This window comes from Gobio gobio (assembly GCF_949357685.1).
Source record: "Gobio gobio genome assembly, chromosome: 6".
Taxonomy (NCBI): domain Eukaryota; kingdom Metazoa; phylum Chordata; class Actinopteri; order Cypriniformes; family Gobionidae; genus Gobio; species Gobio gobio.
Genome location: NC_137102.1, coordinates 28,400,614 through 28,406,613, shown reverse-complemented (window position 1 = coordinate 28,406,613; position 6,000 = coordinate 28,400,614).

The window sequence follows — 6,000 nt, the reverse complement described above, 5'->3', positions numbered from 1 at the left end:
CACTTCCTGTTCGGCTGACGTATAATATAGAGCACGAAAGTTGTTCGGCCAGATGAGCACCATATGTGTACCGAGTTTCATACATGTACGTGTGCAAGTGTGTTTGATATATGGACCAAGTTTTCAGACCCCACTTAAGATGGCGCTGTCGAGCCCCCCTGCCACGCCCGGGTACCAGCTTTGGTCTGGCCCTGATGGCCGCAGATTCCAATGTGTGTGCAAAGTTTCAAGAGTTTTTGAGCATGGTAAGGGCCCCAAAAGTGCCCGAATAGTCGAAAAAACTAAATTGTCCTTAGAAGAACAATAGGGCTCTGCGCCCTTTCAGGGCTTGGGCCCTAATAATCTTTAGGGGAACAATAGGGCTCTGCGCCCTTTCAGGGCTTGGGCCCTAATAACCGTTAGAAGAACAATAGGGCTCTGCGCCCTTTCAGGGCTTGGGCCCTAATAACCGTTAGACGAACAATAGGGCTCTGCGCCCTTTCAGAGCTTGGGCCCTAAAAACTAAAAATAATCTTTAGGGGAACAATAGGGCTCTGCACCCTTTCAGGGCTTGGGCCCTAATTAATAATACTAAGGAAAATAATAGGGCTCTGCGCCCTTTCAGGGCTTGGGCCCTAATTAAATTTTAAACGACTAACCGTCACAATTTTATCGTGAAACCGGTAATCGTTTTATCCCTACTTGCTTTTAAAAGTACTTAAGTATCAAAAGTAAAAGTAAACGCATTATTTTATTATTGTTGTATGAATGCATGCTGTTCCATCACGGTGGTTTAAGCCAGTCATGCTCCATCCGACATTCTAGCATACCTTGAACTCATTTAAATACTTTAAAAGTTACAAAGCTCTTATCAAAGTCAAAATCATACTAGAAAAGAAAGGTTTCTACCCTGTTTATTTGACAGGATTATGTAAAAAAACATTTCTGAAAGGACTTCAGTTAACATTATTAGCTATGTTTTTGCATGCTAACTAACATCATTGTCAAACGTTACCTATGCGTTAGCGCTGTATCCACAAGGCAATGGCAACTTGGCGGGTAAATCTATAAAAATCATTTGACCAACCATACTTCATACCAGTGTTAATTTTGACAGCAAATTTTGATTTAGTTTTAGTCATAGTCTTTTGACTATAACATTTTAGGCATCTGAATTGTTTTAGTTTTAGTCTATATAAGATTTTAGTAGAATTAGTAAAACTAAAATTCAGTACTTGTGGTCTGGCGTCTGAGAGGCAGCTTTCTGTGTGCACTTTCGTGCATCACACTTTTTCAGACTTATCAACGTCTGCTCTTCTTAATTTTAACTTTTAAGTATGACCATGGTTGCGCGCACTGCGTCTGGGAACTGCCGCCTTCTGTTTTGCTATCAATTGATTAGTGTTCAAAAAATACTTGGAAATCATTGAACTTCATGTGATCCTACAAGAGTGATTAATGATCGGCTGTCTGCACACACAAAAAAAACGAATCATCCACTGACTTTCAAAGCGGCTACGACTTTCTACTTCGAGGGCCTTGATAGAAATGTAGTGGAGTAAAACATTCGATATTTGTCTTTCAAATGTAGTAAAGTAAAAGTCATAAATTTCCAGAAAAAAATACTACTCAAGGAAAGTACAAAAAGTGTACTTAAGTACAGTACTCAAGTAAATGTACTTAGTTACTGTCCACCTCTGATTATGATTTATTGTCTCTTCTTCAGTGTAGCAGTCCAAGCTTAATCAGAAGTGAGACACACAGTGACCCATTCCACTCGCAGTCATCCACTCTACGCTGTGTGTCAGCTGCAAATTAATGAGCTGATATGTAATCAAATATTTCTCCTCACTAAGTCATGACTAGAGTCAGGACATAGAAATCCTCAATAACTGCAAACCCCCAGTGTTCCTTCTGATTTTTTTTCACAAATTTCTCGAAGTGGTTTCAGTAAACTCCTCCTTGAACTGCCACCTTAACGTGGTGGAGGGGTTTGAGTACCCGAATGAACCTAGGAGCTATGTTGTCCGGGGCTATATGCCCCTGGTAGGGTCTCCCAAGGCAAACAGGTCCTAGGTGACGGGTCAGACTAAGACCAGTTCAAAAAAACCCTTATGATGACCAAAAAAAAGAGGACCGTGACGTCGCCCGGTACGGCGCGGCCACCCTGGAGCCAGGCCTGGGGTTGGGGCTCGTATGCGAGCGCCTGGTGGCCGGGCCTTCCCCACGGGGTCCGGCCGGGCTCAGCCCAAAGGAGCGACGTGGGGACACCTTCCCGTGGGCCCACCACCCACAGGAGGGACCGTAAGGGGCCGGTGCAGAGAAGATCGGGCAGCAGTCGAAGGCAGGAGCCTAGACAACCCGATCCCTGGACACGGAAACTGGCTCTTGGGACATGGAATGTCACCTCACTGGCGGGGAAGGAGCCTGAGATTGTGCGTGAGGTTGAGAGGTTCCGACTAGAGATAGTCGGAATCACCTCTACGCACGGCTTGGGCTCTGGAACCACACTCCTCGAGAGAGGATGGACTCTTCACCACTCCGGAGTTGCCCATGGTGAGAGGCGGCGGGCTGGTGTCGGCTTGCTTATAGCCCCCCAGCTCTGCCGCCATGTGTTGGAGTTCACCCCGGTGAACGAGAGGGTCGTTTCCCTGCGGCTTCGGCTCAGGGATAGGTCTCTCACTGTTGTTTGTGCCTACGGGCCGAACGGCAGTGCAGAGTACCCGGCCTTCTTGGTGTCCCTGGGAGGGGTGCTGGAAAGTGCTCCGACTGGGGACTCCGTCGTTCTATTGGGGGACTTCAACGCCCACGTGGGCAATGACAGTGACACCTGGAGGGGGGCGTGATTGGGAGGAACGGCCCCCCTGATCTGAACCCGAGTGGTGTTCAGTTATTGGACTTCTGTGCTAGTTACGGTTTGTCCATAACGAACACCATGTTCAGGCATAATAGTGTCCATCAGTGGACATGGCACCAGGATACTCTAGGTCGTAGGTCAATGATCGACTTTGTGGTCGTTTCATCTGACCTGCGGCCGTATGTCTTGGACACTCGGGTGAAGAGAGGGGCGGAGCTGTCAACAGATCACCACCTGGTGGTGAGTTGGATCCGATGGCGGGGGAGGAAGCTGGACAGACCCGGCAGACCCAAACGTACTGTGAGGGTCTGCTGGGAACGTTTGGCCGAGTCTCCTGTCAGAGAGATCTTCAACTCCTACCTCTGGCAGAACTTCGACCGGATCCCGAGGGAGGCTGGAGATATTGAGTCCGAATGGACCATGTTCTCCACCTCCATTGTCGCTGCGGCCGCTCGGAGCTGTGGCCGTAAGGTCTCCGGTGCATGTCGAGGCGGCAATCCCCGAACCCGGTGGTGGACACCGGAAGTAAGGGATGCCGTCAAGCTGAAGAAGGAGTCCTATCGGGCCTGGTTGGCTTGTGGGACTCCTGAGGCAGCTGACATGTACCGGCAGGCTAAGCGGACTGCAGCCCGGGTGGTTGTGGAGGCAAAAACTCGGGCCTGGGAGGAGTTCGGTGAGGCCATGGAAAAGGACTATCGGCTGGCCTCGAAGAGATTCTGGCAAACCGTCCGGCGCCTCAGGAGGGGGAAGCAGTGCCCTACCAACGCTGTTTACAGTGGCGATGGGCGGCTGTTGACCTCAACTGGGGATGTCGTTGGACGGTGGAAGGAATACTTTGAGCATCTCCTCAATCCCGCCATCACGCCTTCCATTGAGGAAGCAGAGGCTGGGGGCTCAGAGGAGGACTCGTCCATCACCCAAGCTGAAGTCACAGAGGTGGTCAAGAAACTCCTCGGTGGCAAGGCACCGGGGGTGGATGAGATCCGCCCTGAGTACCTCAAGTCTCTGGATGTTGTGGGGCTGTCTTGGCTGACACGCCTCTGCAGCATCGCGTGGCGGTCGGGGACAGTGCCTCTGGGATGGCAGACCGGGGTGGTGGTCCCTCTTTTTAAGAAGGGGGACCGGAGGGTATGTTCCAACTACAGGGGGATCACACTTCTCAGCCTCCCCGGGAAAGTCTATGCCAGGGTACTGGAGAGGAGAATACGGCCGATAGTAGAACCTCGGATTCAGGAGGAACAGTCTGGTTTTCGTCCCGGTCGTGGAACACTGGACCAGCTCTATACCCTCTACAGGGTGCTGGAGGGTTCATGGGAGTTTGCCCAACCAGTCCACATGTGTTTTGTGGATTTGGAGAAGGCATTCGACTGTGTCCCTCGCGGCATCCTGTGGAGGGTGCTCGGGGAGTATGGGGTCCGGGGTCCTTTGCTAAGGGCTGTCCGGTCCCTGTACGACCAAAGCAGGAGTTTGGTCCGCATTGCCGGCAGTAAGTCAGACTTGTTCCCGGTGCATGCTGGACTCCGGCAGGGCTGCCCTTTGTCGCCGGTTCTGTTCATAATTTTTATGGACAGAATTTCTAGGCGCAGCCAGGGGCCGGAGGGTGTCAGGTTTGGGGACCACGCGGTTTCATCTCTGCTCTTTGCGGATGACGTTGTCGTGTTGGCCCCTTCTAACCAGGACCTTCAGCATGCACTGGGACGGTTTGCAGCCGAGTGTGAAGCGGCTGGGATGAGGATCAGCACCTCCAAATCCGAGGCCATGGTCCTCAGTCGGAAAAGGGTGGTTTGCCCTCTTCAGGTTGGTGGAGAGTGGTTATGTGACAAAAAAAGAAAAGAAATACATGGCGAATACATGTTTATTTTTCCAGTGACAATTATGCACTGATTATACTTCTCATTTCTTGATCACAATCTCTAATATTAATCATTTCTTGATCAAGATTTTTAAGTGTTTAATATGCAATTCAAAATAAGCATTTACGTTAGCCCTCAATTGTTCCTCTTTACATTTAAGTATTTAGGAGAGAGCAAAGCTAGCGAAGCTCTTCTGTAACTAAGGGGCCATTTACACAACACCATTTTCGACTACAAACGGAAAACGTTTTATGCATTTAGCCGTTCATTTACACGACAACACCGTTTTGGAGACCTGAAAACGCAAACATTTGAAAACAGGTTTCAAAGTGTACGTTTTGAAAACTATACAATTATCGCTCCCCCTAAACTATACAATTAACTATACAATACTAAAACTATACAATTATAACTATACAATTATATATACTAAAACTATACAATTATCGCCCCCCCCCCCCCCCCCCTTTAGACTTAGCTATGTGCAGAGCATACTGGGAATTAACAAGCCCCGCCCAGTTTCAGTAAATGCAACACAAATCATTCATGTAATCTCAACACAGACGGATTAAGTAAACTTCAATTTTACATTTTAAGTGTATAGAACACAATCAAATTAAGTTAGGACAAAATGTATAGCAATTGTGTTGTTTTGATTAAGCAATTTGAACAAACAATGGCAAAAATTATTTTTCTCAGTGTAAACTACAAAAACGCAAATCACAATTCACAACCGACTCTACAGTAAACAGCAAAGATGGAGAATATTTGTCATCGAAGTCAAACTTGAACTCTCTGCACTCTTGGCGCAGATGTCCTTGTGTTCTCCTGTGTGCGAATTGAGTCAAGACTGAAGCTGGAATTGAATAGATGATATATATATATAAAGCCTCTGTCCCAGAGCAGTCTGAAGAACCTTAAAGGGTTAGTTCACCCAAAAATGAAAATTAACCCATGATTTACTCACCCTCAAGTCATCCTAGGTGTATATAACATTCTTCTTTCAGACGAAGAAAATCGGAGTTATATTAAAATAAAGTCCTGGCTAATCCAAGCATTATAATGGCAGTGAATTGTTGCATCGTTTTTGAAGTCCATAAAAGTGCATCTGTCCGTCATATAACTGCTCCACACAGCTCCGGGGGGTTAATAAAGGCCTTCTGAAGCGAATCGATGCATTTGTGTAAGAAAAATATCCATATTTAAAACTTTAAAGTAAATGATCTAGCTTCCGGACGATTGCCTTCCATATTCAACTTACGAGAAAAGTTTAGTGACTCTCACAGTTCAAAGTGCTTACGCTACGTCTGA